This window comes from Bos indicus x Bos taurus, chromosome 1, assembly GCF_003369695.1.
Source record: "Bos indicus x Bos taurus breed Angus x Brahman F1 hybrid chromosome 1, Bos_hybrid_MaternalHap_v2.0, whole genome shotgun sequence".
Classification (NCBI taxonomy): Eukaryota; Metazoa; Chordata; class Mammalia; order Artiodactyla; family Bovidae; genus Bos; species Bos indicus x Bos taurus.
In genome coordinates, this window is record NC_040076.1 from 31,689,337 (window position 1) to 31,708,181 (window position 18,845).

Here is an 18,845-nt window from a genome sequence, read left to right on the forward strand (position 1 = left end):
GCAAAAGATTTTAAGAAGAGGTGGCAAAAATACACAGAAGAACTGTACAGAAAAGATCTTCATGACCCAGATAATCACGATGGTGTGATCACTCACCTAGAGCCAGACATCCTGGAATGTGAAGTCAAGTGGGCCTTAGAAAGCATGACTACGAACAAAGCTAGTGGAGGTAATGGAATTCCAGTTGAGCTATTTCAAATCCTGAAAGATGATGCTGTGAAAGTGCTGCACTAAATATGCCAGCAAATTTGGAAAACTCAGCAGTGGCCACAGGACTGGAAAAGGTCAGTTTTCATTCCAATCCCAAAGAAAGGCAATGCCAAAGAATGCTCAAACTATCGCACAATTGCACTCATCTCACATGCTAGTAAAGTAATGCTCAAAATTCACCAAGCCAGGCTTCAGCAATACGTGAACTGTGAACTTCCTGATGTTGAAGCTGGTTATAGAAAAGCCAGAGGAACCAGCGACCCGATTGCCAACATCTGCTGGATCATGGAAAAGCAAGAGAGTTCCAGAAAAACATGTATTTCTGCTTTATTGACTATGCCAAAGCCTTTGACTGTGCGGATCACAATAAACTATGGAAAATTCTGAAAGACATGGGAATACCAGACCACCTGATCTGCCTCTTGAGAAATTTGTATGCAGGTCAGGAAGCAACAGTTAGAACTGGACATGGAACAACAGACTGGTTCCAAATAGGGAAAGGAGTACGTCAAGGCTGTATATTGTCACCCTGCTTTTTTAACTGATATGCAGAGTACATCATGAGAAACACTGGGCTCGAAGAAGCACAAGCAGGAATCAAGATTGCCGGGAGAAATATCAATCACCTCAGATATGCAGATGACACCACCCTTATAGCAGAAAGTGAAGAGGAACTAAAAAGCCTCTTGATGAAAGTGAAAGTGGAAAGTGAAAAAGTTGGCTTAAAGCTCAACATTCAGAAAACGAAGATCATGGCATCTTGCCCCATCAATTCATGGGAAATAGATGGGTAAACAGTGGAAACAGTGTCAGACTTTATTTTTCTGGGCTCCAAAATCACTACAGATTGTGACTGCAGCCATGAAATTAAAAGACACTTACTCCTTGGAAGGAAAGTTATGCCCAACCTAGATAGCATATTCAAAAGCAGAGACATTACATTTCCAACTAAGGTCTGTCTAGTCAAGGCTATAGTTTTTCCTGTGGTCATGTATGGATGTGAAAGTTGGACTGTGAAGAAGGCTGAGCGCCGAAGAATTGATGCTTTTGAACTGTGGTGTTGGAGAAGACTCTTGAGAGTCCCTTGGACTGCAAGGAGATCCAACCAGTCCATTCTGAAGGAGATCAGTCCTGGGATTTCTTTGGAAGGAATGATGCTAAAGCTGAAACCCCAGTACTTTGGTCACCTGATGCAAAGAGTTGACTCATTGGAAAAGACTCTGATGCTGGGAGGGATTGGGGGCAGAAGGAGAAGGGGACGACAGAGGATGAGATGGCTGGATGGCATCACTGACTCGATGGACATGAGTCTGAGTGAACTCCGGGAGTTCGTGATGGACAGGGAGGCCTGGCGTGCTGCAATTCATGGGGTCACAAAGAGTTGGACATGACTGAGTGACTGAACTGAACTGAACTGAATAACTTAATGCACAGAGGCAAAATAAAATCTATTTCTAATACTCTTTCATAAATTTTTGTTAGAAAGGAAATAATTCAGACTTTTCAAAATTAAAGAATTAAAACAGCATTTGTTCCTCAATTTCATGGTCATTTCCAATGAGCTTTGTTTAAATTTAAATGTTATAGAACATTACTTCCTATCTTGTCTTTTTTTTTTTTTTTTTTTGTAACAAGAGGACAAATTTTAGCGATAAAAATAACAAGCTCATAGATGTGACATATCATGTACTTACCACTATGTACATATTGTTTCTTTTCTTTTTTAAATTAATTCATCTATTTTAATTGGAGGTTAATTGCTTTACAATATTGTGGTGGTTTTTGCCAAACATCAACATGAATTAGCCACAGATGCACATGTGTTCCCCATACAGAACCTCCCTCCCACCTTCCTCCCCATCCATCCCCCAGGGTCATCCCATTGCATCAGCCCTGAGCACCCTGTCTCTTTCACTGAACCTGGACTGGCAATCCGCTTCACATTATATATACTGCAACACTACCTTCTCAAATCATCCCACCCTCGCCTTCTCCCACAGAGTCCAAAAGACTGTTCTTTACATCTCTGTCTCTTTTGCTATCTTGCATATATGGTCATCGTTACCATCTTTCTAAATTCCATACATATGCATTCAGTTCAGTTCAGTTGCTCAGTTGCGTCCGACTCGTTGCAACCCCGTGAATCACAGCACGCCAGGTTCCCTGTCCATCACCAACTCCTGGAGTTCACTGAGACTCACGTCCATTGAGTCAGTGATGCCATCCAGCCATCTCATCCTCTGTCGTCCCCTTCTCCTCCTGCCCCCAATCCCTCCCAGCATCAGAATCTTTTCCAATGAGTCAACTCTTCACATCAGATGGCCAAAGTACTGGAGTTTCAGCTTTAGCACCATTCCTTCCAAAGAATACTCAGGACTGATCTCCTTTAGAATGAACTGGTTGGATCTCCTTGCAGTCCAAGGGACTCTTGAGAGTCCCTTGGTGTTGGACTCTTCTCCAACACCACAGTTCAAAAGCATCAATTCTTCAGCACTCAGCCTTCTTCACATTCCAACTCTCACATCCATACATGACCACAGGATGGACCTTTGTTGGCAAAGTAATGTCTCTGCTTTTTAATATGCTATCTAGTTTGGTCATAACTTTCCTTTGAAGGAGTAAGCGTCTTTTAATTTCATGGCTGCAGTCACCATCTGCAGTGATTTTGGAGCCCAAAACTGTATTGGTATTTTCTTTCTCACTTACTTCACTCTGTATTATAGGCTCCAGTTTCATCCACCTCATTAGAACTGATTAAAATGCCTTCCTATTAATGGCTGAGTAATATTCCATTGTGTATGTGTACAACTGCTTTCTTATCCATTCATCTACCAGTGGACATCTAGGTTGCTTCCATGTCCTGGCTATTGTAAACAGTGATGTGATGAACATTGGGTTTAACAAGTCTCTTTCAATTCTGGTTTCCTGTGTATGTATGCCCAGCAGTGGGATTGCTGGATTGTTTGGCAGTTATATTTCCAGTTTTTTTTAAAGGAATCTCCACACTGTTCTCCGTAATGGCTGTGCTAGTTTGCATTACCACCAACAGTGTAAGAAGTTTCCTTTTTCTCCACACCCTCTCCAGCATTTACTGTTTGTAGACTTTTTGATAGCAGCCATTCTGCCTGGCATGAGATGGTATCTCATTGTGGTTTTGATTTGCATTTCTCTGATAATGAGTTATGTTGACCATCTTTTCATGTGTTTGTTAGCCATCTGTATGTCTTTGGAGAAATATCTGTTTAGTTCTTTGGCCGATTTTTTGATTGGGTCATTTATTTTTCTGGAATTGAGCTGTAGGAGTTGCTTGTATATTTTTGAGATTAAATTTTTGTCAGTTGCTTCATTTGCTGTTATTTTCTTCCTTTCTGAAGGCTGTCTTTCCACCTTGCTTATAGTTTCCTTTGTTGTGCAAAAGCTCTTAAGTTTATTTAGGTCCTATTTATTTATTTTTGTTTTTATTTTCATTAATCTGGGAGGTGGGTCATAGAAGATCCTACTGTGATTTATGTCAGAGAGTGTTTTGCCTATGTTTTCTTCTAGTTGTTTTATAGTTTTTGGTCTTACGTTTAGATCTTTAATCCATTTTGAAATTATTTTCGTCTATGGTGTTAGAAAGTGTTCTAGTTTCATCCTTTTACAAGTGGTTGACCAGTTTTCCCAGCACCACTTGTTAAAAAGATTGTCTTTTCTCCATTGTATATTTTTTCCTCCTTTGTCAAAGAGAAGGTGTCCATAGATGCGTGGATTTATCTCTGGGCTTTCCACTTTGTTCCATTGACTATATTTCTGCCTTTGTGCCAGTACCATACTGTCTTGATGACTGTGGCTTTGTAGTATAGTCTGAAGTCAGGTAGGTTGATCCATCCAGTTCCATTTTTCTTTCACTAGATTGCTTTGGCTATTCGAGGTTTACTGTATTTCCATAAAAATTGTGAAATAATTTCTTCTAGATCTCTCAAAATTACCATTGGCAACTTGATAGTGATTGCACTGAATCTATAGATTGCTTTGGGTAGTATACTCGTTTTCACTATACTGAATCTTCCAATCCATGAACATGGTGTATTTCTCCATGTATTTGTGTCCTCTTTGATTTTTTTCATCAGTGTTTTATACTTTTCTATATATAGATTCTTTTTCTTTAGGTGAATTTATTCCTAAGTATTTTGTTCTTTTTGTTGCAATGGTGAATAAATTATTTCCTTAATTTCTCTTTTTGTTTTCTCATTGTTAGTGTATAGAAATGCAAAAGATTTCTGTGTGTTAATTTTATATCCTAACTTTACTGTATTCATTGATTAGCTCTAGTAATTTTCTGGTATAGTCTTTCAGGTTTTCTATGTAGAGGATCGTGTCATCTGCAAACAGTGAGAGTTTTACTTCTTTTACAAGCTGGATTCCTTTTATTTATTTTTATTCTCTGATTGCTATGTCTAAAACTTCCAAAACTATGTTGAATAGTATGGTGAGAGTGGCCACCCTTGTCTTGTTCCTGACTTGAGGGGAAATGCTTCCAATTTTTCACCATTGAGAATAATGTTTGCTGTGGGTTTATCATATATGGCTTCTTTTATGTTGAGGTATGTTCCTTCTATTCATGCTTTCTGGAGGGTTTTTATCATAAATGGATGTTGAATTTTACAAAGGCTTTCTCTGAATCTATTGAGATAATTATATGGTTTTTATCTTTCAATTTGTTAATGTGGTGCATCACAGATTTGCAGATATTAAAGAATCCTTGCATCACTCGGATAAAGCCCACTTGGTCATGATATATGATCTTTTTAATATATTGTTTGATTCTGTTTGCTAGAATTTTGTTAAAGATTTTTCCATCTATGTTCATCAGTCAAATTGCCTGTAGTTTCTTATTTTGTGGCATCTGTGTCAGGTTTTGGTGTTAGGGTGATGGTGGCCTCATAAAATGAGTTTGGAACATTACATTCCTCTGCAATTTTCTGAAAGAGTTTGAGTAGGATAGCTGTTAGTTCTTCTTTAAACTTTTGGTGGAAATCAGCTGTGAAGCCATGTGGTCCTGAGGTTTTGTTTGTTGGAAGATTTCTGATTACAATTTTGATTTCCGTGCTTGTGATGGGTCTGTTAAGATTTTCTATTTCTTCTTGGTTCAGTTTTGGAAAGTTATACTTTTCTAGAATTTGTCCATTTCTTCCAAGTCATCCATTTTATTGGCATATAGTTGCTGATAGTAGTCTCTTATGATTCTTTGTATTTCTGTGTTGTCTGTTGTGATTTCTCCATTTTAATTTCTAATTCTGTTGAGTTGATTCTTCTCCCTTTTTTTCTTGATGGGTGTGGCTAATGGTTTGTCTATTTTATTTATCTTCTCAAAGAACCAATTTTAACTTTGTTGATTTTTGCTATGGTTTCCTTTGTTTCTTTTTCATTTATTTCTGCCCTAATTTTTATGATTTCTTTCCTTCTACTAACCCTGGGGTTCATAATTTCTTGTTTTTCTAGTTGCTTTTGGTATAGGGTTAGGTTATTTATTTTACTTTTCTCTTGTTTCTTGAGCTATGGCTGTTTTGCTATGCACTTTCCACTTAGCATTGGGCTTACTGAGTCCAATAGGTTTTGGGTTGTTGTGTTGTCATTTTCATTCATTTCTATGCATATTTTTATTTCTTTTGTGGCTTGTTGGTTATTCATAGGCATGTTGTTTAGCTTCCATATGTTTGTATTTTTAATAGTTTTTTTTTTTTTTTTTTTCTGTTCAGTTCAGTTCAGTCTCTCAGTCATGTCCGATTCTTTGTGACCACATGAACCACAGCATGCCAGGGCTCCCTGTCCATCACCAACTCCCAGAGTCCACCCAAACCCATGTCTACTGTGTCAGTGATGCCATCCAACCATCTCATCCTCTGTTGTCCCCTTCTCCTCATGTCCTCAATCTTTCCATGCATCAGAGCCTTTTCAAATGAGTTAGCTCTTTGTATCAGGTGGCCAAAGTACTGGAGTTTCAGCTTCAACATCGGTCCCTCCAATGGACCCCCAGGACTAATCTCCTTTCAGATGGACTGGTTGGATCTCCTTGTAGTCCAAGGGACTCGCAAGAGTCTTTTCCAACACCACAGTTCAAAAGCCTCAGTTCTTCAGTGCTCAGCTTTCTTTGTAGTCCAACTCTCACATCCATACATGACTACTGGAAAAACCATAGCCTTGACTACACGGACCTTTGTTGACAAAGTAATGTTTTTGCTTTGTAATGTGCTATCTAGGTTGGTCACAATTTTCCTTCCAAGGAGCCAGCGTCTTTTAATTTCATGGCTACAATCACCATTTTCAGTGATTTTGGAGCCCAGAAAAATAAAGTCTGACACTGCTTCCACTCTTTCCCCATCTATTTCCCATGAAGTGATGGGACCGGCTGCCATGATCTTAGTTTTCTGAATGTTGAGCTTTAAGCCAACTTTTTCACTCTCTTCTTTCATTTTCATCAAGAGGCTCTTTAGTTCTTCTAATCTTCTAATCTGAACTCATTGTGATCAGAGAAGATGCTTGGGATGATTTCAATTTTTTTGAATTTACCAAGGCTAGATTTATGGTCCAGGATGTGATCTCTCCTGGAGAACGTTCTATGTGCACTTGAGAAAAAGGTGAATTTCATTGTTTTGGGGTGAAATGTCCTACAGATATTAATTAGTTCTAACTGGTCCATTGTATCATTTAAAATTTGTGTTTCCTTATTAACTTTCTGTTTGCTTGATGTATCCTTAGGTATGAGTGGGGGTGTTAAAGTCTCCCACTATTATCGTGTTACTGTGAATTTGCCCTTTCATGCTTGCTAGCATTGGCCTTATATATTGTGGTGATCCTATGTTGGGTGCATATGTATTTATAATTGTTATATCTTCTTCTTGGATTTACCCTTTGATCATTATGTTATGTCCTTCTTTGTCTCTTTTCGTGGCCTTTATTTCAAAATCTATTTTATCTGACATGAGTATTGCTACTCCTGCTTTCTATTGGTCTCCATTTGTGTGAAATTTCTTATTCCAGCCCTTCACTTTCAGTCTGTATGTGCCCCTTGTTTTGCGGTGGATCTTTTGTAGGCAGCATATATAGGGGTCTTGTTTTTGTCCATTCAGCCAGTCTTTGTCTTGTGGTTGGGGCATTCAACCCATTTACATTCAAGGTAATTATTGACAAGTATGATCTAATGGCATGACCACTGGTTGTGAGAGTTGGACTGTGAAGAAAGCTGAGCGCAGAAGAATTGATGCTTTTGAACTGTGGTGTTGGAGAAGATTCTTGAGAGTCCCTTGGACTGCAAGGAGATCCCACCAGTCCATCCTAAAGGAGATCAATCCTGGGTGTTCATTGAAAGGACTGATGCTAAAGCTGAAACTCCAATACTTTGGCCACCTCATGTGAAGAGTTGACTCATTGGAAAAGATCCTGATGCTGGGAGGGATCGGGGGAAGAGGAGAAGGGGACGACAGATGAGATGGATGGATGGCATCACTGACTTGATGGACATGAGTTTGAGTAAACTCTGGGAGTTGGTGATGGACAGGGAGGCCTGGTGTGCTGCGATTCATGGGGTCGCATAGAGTCAGACACGACTGAGTGACTGAACTGAACTTACGATCCCGTTGCTATTTACTTTGTTGTTTTGGATTCAAATTTATACACCTTTTCTGTGTTTCCTGTCTAGAGAAGATCCTTGTTAAGATGCTTGTCTATAAAGCTTCTGATTTCTCCTTCATATCTGAATCAGATCCATGCTGGGTATAATAATCTGGGTTGCAGATTTTTCTCTTTCATAACTTGCAGCATGTCCTGACATTCCCTTCTGGCCTGAAGAGTTTCTATTGAAAGATCACCTGTTATCCTTATGGGAATCCTCTTGTGTGTTATTTGTTGTTTTTCCCTTGCTGCTTTTAATATTTGTTCTTTGTGTTTGATCTTTGTTAATTTGATTAATATGTGTCTTGGGCTGTTTTACCCTAGTTTTATCCTGTGTGGGGCTCTCTGGAATTCTTGGACTTGGGTTACTATTTCCTTCCTGATTTTAGGGAAGTTTTCAGCTACTCTCTTCAAGTATTTTCTCATGGCTTTTCTTTCTGTCTTTCTTCTGCAACTCCTATAATATGAAGGATGTGGTGTTTGACAGTGTCCCAGAGGTCTCTGAGGTTTTCCTTGTTTCTTTACATTCTTTTTTCCTCTCTGCTTCATTTATTTCCACCATTATATCTTCCACCTCACTTATCCTGCCTTCTGCTTCAGTTTTTCTACTGTTGGTTCCCTCCAGAGTGTTTTTGATCTAAGGTATTGCATCATTCCTTATTGATTGACTATTTTTTATTTCTTCTAGGTCCTTGTTAAACATTTCTTGCATCTTCTCAATCTTTGTCTCCAGACTATTTATCTGTAACTCCATTTTGTTTTCAGGATTTTGGATCACTTTTACTATCATTCTGAATTCTTTTTCAGGTAGACTCCCTATCACCTCCTCTTTTGTTTGGTTTGGTGGGCATTTATTATGTTCCTTTACATGCTGAATATTTCATAAGCCCATGCATCACAACTAGAGAGTAGGCCCTGCTCTCTGTAACTAGAAGAAGACTGCATGCAGAAGAAGTCAAAAATTAAAAATAGATTTCAAAAAGTGATTGCACAATGCAAACAGATATAAATATTAGTCTTCATAATCTTAAGCAAATTTTGTTTCCCAATATGATTATATATATACTACCTTATACCTTTTTAATAAATATGTTTTCTAGAAACTGAGACATGTAGGAACACATCTCATGGGCTGTCAATAAAATCAGTGCCTCTTTTATTTACTGCCCAAGTCTTGGAAAAGGTTATTGCATTTATCTGCATAAAATATGACCAGCAGTCATCAAACATGTCAAAGATTCAATTTGGGTCTCTAAATTAAACATTGAATAGTTTACTACTAGGGTCATGCAGCCAAATTTCCTTTTACCACTTTGGTTAAGTTATTTTGTTTAAGTTTACTCTCAGTGTAATTATCTACAAGCTCAATAAAAGATACATTTAACAGTGATAATTAGTGCTGCAGTCATATTCATATATGCAGCTAATAGGTATAAAACTTTATCTATAAATACCTACCAATAAATATATTAATAATATAATAAATCCAGAAGGCTATTGCTTAAAGAACTTGAGATTTCATACATGCAGCTCTTCAAATGTGAGAAAATTTCATACTTCTGAATTAAATTGCAAGGTATTAATAGCAAACTTAGATTTTTAATAACTGATGATTTATGAATGTTAATGAAAAGAATGGACCTCTACTCCTGAAATAAGCCTCTGAGGTCTCATTTGGAGATACATCAAAAAGGAAGTTTTATTAAAGTTTTTTGTAATTTCAGCTTTCTTCTAAAAGTACTGTATTCCAACCTATTTTAATTGATTCACTTATTCAGTGAAGTTTCTAGTTTGATGTGACAAATCTAATAAGAATTAAATACCAATTTTCCTTAAGTTTATAACATAGACTTTGTTTTCATAAATTTTAAAAAATTTCCTCAAATGAAATGTCTTCTAAAGAAGCAATATTTTATTTCATTATATTAAAGGAAACTGTAAATATCTCATATTCTTTTGATGATTCTAATCATATACTTCTTATTTATGTATGTTGCTGCTTCATTGCATGATGGATAGACCACATAGGAATTCCATGTGCCTTTTTGGATTTTTGGCCATTTTGCAGTTTTTCTCTTTCAGTACATATTAACAAATAAGTTTGTTTTTTATGTGCCTAAATTTGACTGAGGGGCAATAAAATAACAGGTGAATGGCATTTTAAAATTCCTATTATTTTAGCTGACAAAGTGTAAGTAACGAAAAGAAAAAAAAAGCTACATGGGTGAAGTGAAACATGAGGGAAAGAATTTCAAAGGGATTTTATTCTGACACTAGATAGGAAGATTTCTTGAACTATAAGGAGCTTTTTAAAAATGTAGTTCAGTTCAGTTCAGTTCAGTCGCTCAGTCGTGTCTCTTTGCAACCCCATGAATCACAGCACGCCAGGCCTCCCTGTCCATCACCAATTCCCAGAGTTTACTCAGACTCATGTCCATCGAGTCAGTGTTGCCATCCAGCCATCCCATCCTCTGTCGTCCCCTCCTCTTGCCCCTAATCCCTCCCAGCATCAGAGTCTTTTCTAATGAGCCAACTCTTCGCATGAGGTGTCCAAAGCATTGGAGTTTCAGCTTTAGCATTAATCCTTCCAATGAACACCCAGGACTGATCTCCTTTAGGATGGACTGGTTGGATCTCCTTGTAGAGATCAATCCAAATTGAGATAAGTTGAGAAAAATTTAGCAATTTTAATAATCTTGGACACAATATGGTAAACTAGGTATTTTTAATGGCAAGGTAATAGATAATTTGGGTCTAAAGGTAAATTGCATATTGGCTATATGGGATTGCATACTAGTAAGTCATGGAGATTCTTTCCATGCTTGTTTGTTATTAAACGTTATGTACTTGGATAGCACAATGCTAAAATGACTTAGAAATAATTATGGTATAAGACTGAATTGGCAAAGTTAAATATTCTGTAAAATATATGTGTATTTAATATGATTTGAATAGCTCTTCTGACACAATATTTCAATTCTAAGATGAATCATTGGATTCCACTATCATTTACTTAGACATACATTTGATTATTTCTAAATAAGACTCAAAATCAATGGAGCACTTTGTCCTTACACATAACTGTTGATTACTTCATTAATTAATGCATTATTGTGGAAAAAAGTCTGCTTGTTTTCTATTATATATGTCAATGTAAGCAATTTTCAATGGCAAGTAATTTTTAATTCTAACTAGTGTTTAGTATATCAACTAATGTATTATGTTAGAATTTAAAAATTCACTCTTATTCTCCTATTATATATTCTAGTACAAGTGACCTTTAGCAGTACAAGTTATCAGTGTTATAAACAATTGCAATATGCAAAATATTAGAAAACTTTAGATAACATGAAAAATGTGGTATGTGGGCCCATGAGTATTCATACTGGGATGCTCTCACAGTATGTAGTAAAAGTGACCTTTAAAAAATTATTTTCATAATAAGACTACAGAAGATTATAATAAAAACCAAGTAGAGAAGAGAGAGAGAACACACATGATTTGTTTAAATGACCATAAGTCAGTAGGATTCTATTGTCAAGTCACCTAAAAAAAAAAGCATCAAAAGAATAAAAACAAGAAATTTTTTGACAGACACCCTAACAAAACCAATACAATACTGTAAAGTAATTAGCCCCCAACTAAAATAAATAAATTTAAATTAAAAAAATAAAATAAAGAAAACTGATCTTTCAACAATTTCATATTCTAAAAAGATATAAAGGAATTCCAGGGCAAAGGTGTTTGATGAATAATAACTTTAATTATCAAATGTATTTATTATATTTAAGTTTTATTTGTTTACTTTATAAAGAGTACCCTTATTTTCCTTATATTTATTTGATTTACTTCATCCTGAGCATGAAAAATCTGTTTTCCTACTTACCAGGCTACAGAAAGTCATCCATGATTTGTGGGTCAAAAAGGGGGAGGTTTATTATTATCACTTGCTCAAGCACTTTCACCTCCCTTGGCACTCGATTCATTAAATACTTGTATGGCCTTGTAAATTACTTTTGAACTCTTCAAAGTTAATTGAGCTCTGAACTAAGGTCCAAAGCATCCGTACTTTTCTCCTTTACTGAAATAAAATATAAATCAGTGAACCAAACCCTCTCCTATATTGGCAGTAAGCTTTAAAATTTGTTATTCAAGTGTCACATTATATATTAAGATATATTTATTTTTTTCTTGATGGAAAAACCATTTTTCTTCAACCAGTGTGAAATGTCTTAAACTACTTTTTCTCTCCTCTATATTATAGCATTTATTTTTGAATTAGGTTTCATACCCTTGCCAAAACAAGCAAACAACTGGCTATATTAAATATAAGAAACTTATGTAAATAGAAATTTAAGACAATTATGGAAGGGATGAAACTATTTTTAAAACCCACAAGCACAAATCAAAAATCTGGAAAAACGTTATTTTTTCTTAGACTGACTCAATTTGTCCCTCTGTAAAAATAAAACATTCACATCTCCTCTTCTAGTCACACATACACACACACACACACACAGAGCGTGGTTTCTCAGGTGGCACAGTGGTAAAGAATGCACCGGCCAATGAAGGAGATGCAAGAGATGTGGGTTTGATCCCCGTGTTGAGAAAATCCCCTGGAGCATAAAATGGCAACAAATTCCAGTATCCTTGCCTGGATAATGCCTGGTTAAGAGGAGCTGGCAGGCTACCGTCCATGTGGCCACAAAGAGTCCGGCATAACTGAGTGACTGAGCAGGTAACATAAATATTCCATGCCAGTATATTTGACTACTTCAATGAAACAACCACATTGGTTGGAAAGACACTGAAATTCCTTTGAGAATAACAAGAATGGCTCTGTATTTACTAAGACAATGAATTTTTGTTTAAACATTTTCACAAAAAAAAAAAAAAAAAACAGAAACTCTGGGCTCAGAAGTCTTCCCTGGTGAATTCTAACAAAAGTTTAAGGCAGAATTACATTGCAATTTTACGTGAAAATAAAAGAGGAGTAAAAATTTCTTCTTGCAAAGAAATAAATGAAAACAATAGAATGGAAAAGAGTAGACATCTCTTCAAGAAAATTAGAGATACTAAGGGAACATTTCATAAAAAGATAGCTCAATAAAGGACAAAAATAGTATGGACCTAACAGAAGCAGAAAACATTAACAAGAGGTTGCAAGAATACACGTAAAAACTGCAGAAAAAAGATCTTCACAACCAGATAATCATGATGGTGTGATCACTCACCTAGAGCCAGACATTCTGGAATGTGAAGTCAAGTGGGCCTCAGGAAACATCACTATGAACAAAGCTAGTAGAGGTGATGGAATTCCAGTTGAGCCATTTCAAATCTTCAAAGATGATGCAGTTAAAGTGCTGTATTTAATATGGCAGCAAATTTGGAAAACTCAGCAGTGGCCACAGGACTGTAAAAGGTCAGTTTTCATTCCAATCCCAAAGAAAGGCAAGGCCAAGGAGTGCTCAAAATACCGCACAATTGCACTCATCTCACATGCTAGTAATGTTATGCTAAGTCACTTCAGTCGTGTCCGACTCTGTGCGACCCCATAGATGGCAGCCACCAGGCTCCCCCGTCCCTGGGATTCTCCAGGCAAGAACACTGGAGTGGGTTGCCATCTCCTTCTCCAATGCATGAAAGTGAAAAGTGAAAGCAAAGTCACTCAGTCGTGTCTGACTCAGCGACCCCATGGATTGCAGCCCACCAGGCTTCTCCATCCATGGGATTTTCCAGGCAAAAGTACTGGAGTGGGGTGCCATTGCCTTCTTTGTCATGCTAGTAAAGTGATGATCAAAATTCTCCAACCAAGGTTTTAACAGTACATGAGCTTTGAACTTCCAGATGTTCAAGCTGGTTTTAGGAAGACAGAGGCCAAATTGGCAACATTCACTGGGTCATTGGAAAAGCAAGAGAGTTTCAGAAAAACATCTATTTCTGCTTTATTGACTATGCCAAAGCCTTTGCGTGGATCACAATAAACTGTGGAAAATTCTGAAAGAGAGGGGAATACCAGACCACCTGATCTGCCTCTTGAGAAACCTATATGCAGGTCAGGAAGCAACAGTTAGAACTGGACATGGAACAACAGGCTGGTTCCAAATAGGAAATAAAGTACATCAAAGCTGTATATTGTCACCCTGCTTATTTAACTTATATGCAGTGTACATCCTGAGAAACACTGGGCTGGATGAAGCACAAGCTGGAGTCAAGATTGCTGGGAGAAATATCAATAACCTCAGATATGCAGATGACACCACACTTATGGCAGAAAGCAAAGAAGAACTAAAGAGCCTCTTGATGAAAGTGAAAGAGGAGAGTGAAAAAGTTGGCTTAAAGCTCAACATTCAGAAAACGAAGATCATGGCATCCAGCCCCATTATGTCATGACAAATAGATGGGGAAACAGTGGAAATAGTGGCTGACTTTATTTTTCTGGGCTCCAAAGTCACTGCAGATGGTGGTAGTAGCCATGAAATTAAAAGACGCTTACTCCTTGGAAGGAAAATTATGACCAACCTAGACAGCATACTAAAAAGCAGAGACATTACTTTGCCAACAAAGATCTGTCTACTCAAGGCTATGGTTTTTCCAGTCATCATGTATGATGCAAGAATTGGACTATAAAGAAAGTTGAGCACCGAAGAATTTATGCTTTTGAATTGTAGTGTTGGAGAAGACTCTTGAGAGTCCCTTGGATTGCAAGGAGATCCAACCACTCCATCCTAAAGGAGATCAGTCCTGAATATTCATCGGAAGGACTGATGTTGAAGCTGAAACTGCAATATTTTGGCCACCTGATGTGAAGTACTGAATCATTTAAAAAGACATGATGCTGGGAAAAATTCAAAGTGGGAGGAGAAGGGGATGACAGAGGATTAGGTGGTTGGATGGCACCACCAACTCAATGGACATGAGTTTGAGTAAACTCTGAGAGTTGGTGATGTGCTGGGAGCCAGCACGGGAGTTCCCACCCATGAGAAAGGTCATGTCGAGAGGCCTGATATGCAAAGGCGAGTCAGGACTCAAGGGGCACCCCCTGGACCTGCCTGACCATCTACCCCAAAACCAGAATCTGTTTTACTATTTTACAACTTTCACCAACTCCTCTGACATTAATGGGGGGGCTATCCCCGACCACCTTTCTCTGAAGGAAATCAACTTAGAGCTCTAGCTAATTAGCCTCCTGGGCATAATAGGAGTGTTTCAATCCAAACCCCTCAAATGGCTCTCTAACTTGCCTGACAGGTTTACCTGGACTCCTTCAGCTACGCATAAGATTGTACAGTCTCCCAACCGCGAGAGGCACGGGAAGTTTAAGATATTCAAATAGTATAGAGCCTCTGGAGAGTTAGAAATTGTTAGAACTAGTAGAAGATTTCATTGTTGAGCCAATGTTTGCTGCCAATTTTCCACATCCCCTGTATTGTATCCTTGGAAGTGTATTAATTAATATAGTTGGTACATAGGAAAAATAAGTAGTGGCCTTGGTGCTAACAACTTTAGACCCTTAAGGTAATAAATTATTTCCTTGTTGTAAACCCACTGCACCTCTGCCCTATAGGAATGCAACTTTATCTAACACCTTCGGAGGATGGCGCCAAACTTTAAAATAATTACTCTTAGAGAAAATAAGTCTTATGGTTGACAAACCTTTATCAGAGTCATAAAATGTTAACAGGCCTTCTGGCCAGAAGATGATGAAAATCACCTAAACCATTTGTATACGATAAGTTTGCAGAAAAGAAAGCCTGGTCTCGATAAGGATCAAAGACTGCTGACTTTGCGTGATTTCACACCTCCTATTATCCTCTGTGCACAATTTAAGGCATAAAATTGTGCATAGAGGATAATAGGAGGTGCATATAAGCTCCCTTTGAAATTAAAGCTATGGGCCTTGCTCAAAGCTTGGTCTCCCCGTGTGTGCTCTCTTGTTTCTTTTTCATCCTTTTCTCTTCTGATCTTCCTTCAGGCCAAAATAATTAGAGTGCAGAGGTCCTCTGAGACCACTTACTTGCCTGGGCTTCTAAGACCCACTCGAGAAGGTGCCCAAGATGGGGCACCTTCAGTGATTTGAGAGAGCGCCTGCGGCCACCGTGGTCAAAACAAACCTGGTGTCACGGGTTATATTGATTTTCCGTGTAAACCAGTTATAATGAGCCAGTAATCTCTTTGCTTTGCTATTCTAATCGCCAACACTGTCATCCTGAGGGAATCCCTGGATCCAACCGAGGCTGGACCCTGGTAGTGATGGATATGGAGGCCTGGGGTGGTGCAGTCCATGCCGTTGCAAAGAGTAGGACATGACTGAATGGCTGAACTGAACTGTAATGACTGAAAAGTTTCTCACTTCATACTGTGAGATTAACATTACCCTGACACCATGGTCAGACCTAGATATTACAAATAAAGCTATACACATGTATTCTTTATGAATATAAGATACATACTTTTCTACACAATTTTAATTAATAAATACAATAAAAATTAATAATATATTTAAAACTCAAAATGTATTAAAGATGTAAATGTAAGACCATAAACTATACAACTCCTAGAGGAGAACATAGGCAAAACACTCTCTGACATAAATCACAGAAGGATCTTCTATGATCCACCTCCCAGAATATTGGAAATAAAAGCAAAAATAAACAAATGGGACCTAATTAAACTTAAAAGCTTCTGCACAACAAAGGAAACTATAAGCAAGGTTAAAAAACAGCCTTGAGAATGGGAGAAAATAATAGCAAATGAAGCAACTGACAAACAACTAATCTCAAATATATACAAGCAACTCCTGCAGCCCAATTCCAGAAAAATAAACGACTCAATCAAAAAATGGGCCAAAGAACTAAACAGACATCTCTCCAAAGAAGACATACAGATAGCTAACAAACATATGAAAAGATGCTCAACATTACTCATTATCAGAGAAATGCAAATCAAAACCACAATGCGGTACTATTTCATGCCAGTCAGAATGGCTGCTATCTAAAAGTCTACAAGCAATAAATGCTGGAGAGGGTGTGGAGAAAAGGGAATCCTCTTACACTGTTGATGGGAATGCAAACTAGTATAGCCACTATGGAGAATAGTGTGGAGATTCCTTAAAAAACTGGAAATAGAACTGCCTTATGATCCAGCAATCCCACTGCTGGGCATACACACCAAGGAAACCAGAATTGAAAGAGACACATGTACCCCAATATTCACCACAGCACTGTTTATAATAGCCAGGACATGGAAGCAACCTAGATGTTCATCAGCAGAAGAATGGATAAGAAAGCTGTGGTACGTATACATAATGGAGTATTACTCAGCCATTAAAAAGAATACATTTGAATCAGTTCTAATGAGGTGGATGAAACTGGAGCCTATTATACAGAGTGAAGTAAGCCAGAAAGAAAAACACCAATGCAGTATACTAACGCATATATATGGAATTTAGAAAGATGGTAATGATAACCCTGTATGTGAGACAGCAAAAGAGACACAGATATATAGAACAGTCTTTTGGACTCTGTAGGAGAGAGCGAGAGTGGGATGATTTGGGAGAATGGCACTGAAACATGTATAATATCATATGTGAAATGAATTGCCAGACCAGGTTCGATGCATCATACAGGATGCTTGGGGTTGATTGGCTGGGATGACCCAGAGGGATGGTGTGGGAGGGATGTGAGAGGGGGCTTCAGGATGGGGAACACGTGTACACCTGTGGCAGATTCATGTTGATGTATGGCAAAGCCAATACAATATTGTAAAGTAATTAGCCTCCAATTAAAATAAATAAATTTATATTAAAAAATAATACATTTAATGATGCATGAACAAATGTGTTTTATTCCAGAAATGCAATTTGATTCAATGATGGAAAATCTACCAATATATTTGCTTATAAACAATAAAAATATATGGTTATCTCAAAAGATGCAGAACTATTTGATACAATTCAATATATATTCATTTAAAAAGAAACCTTTATTAAACCAAGAAGGGATTAAACCACCTTTTCAACTGAAAGTGAAAGTGAAGTCGCTCAGTCATGTCCGACCCTTAGCCACCCCATGGACTGCAGCCTACCAGGATCCTGTGTCCATGGGATTCTCCAGGCAAGAGTACTGGAGTGGGGTGCCATTTCCTTCTCCAATGCATGAAAGTGAAAGTGAAGTCGCTCAGTCATGTTCAACTCTTAGCGACCCCACGGACTTTAGCCTACCAGGCTCCTCCGTCCGTGGGATTTTCCAGGCAAGAGAACTGGAATGGGGTGCCATTGACAAAACTGGAAGGGCTTCATTGCAGAAGCCAAGGGGTTTCCAATGCCCATAGATAAAGATTTGCCCAAGCAAAGTCTAGAGGACATGCACATAATTTCAAAAAGTGAGCTGCAAATGCAGGAGAGTTTGGGTCCTGTTAATGTGCACCTTAAAAACAGAAGTTTCATAAACATTCTTGAAAAACATCTGCTTTTCTTTTCCAGGTCCTTGCAACTTCAAATAAAGCAGCACAGAAACACAGCACAGGAAGAGTTGGCAGGAAGCTGAGTTTTCTCTAAAAGGATACCTGGACCAGAAAGTCTTGGTTCTACCCTATCTGACAGGGGTCTCTGCAAACCTGTGTACAGGGGCTCTGTGAGAAGGCTGCCAGGACACGCAGGTGAGCAAGGAAGGCCGAGGGAGACAGTCATGAAGCCTAATAGCAAAACCTGGGTCATCCTTTCCTTGATTTCCTGTGCTTGTTTGATACCCAGAAGAGGACTTAATGAAACTAATGAATTCAGCTAAAATATTTAATGGTAAAAACATGAATATTTTATCACTTGAGATTGGCAATCAGGCCTGGAGATACACACTCTTATCCCTTCCATTCAGTCTTGTATTGTACTCAAGGTTCTAAATAGTGTAATAATGCAATAAATGATAATAAAAGGCATGTATAATAGAATATAATAAATATATTTATAAAAAATAAAACAGAAGGAC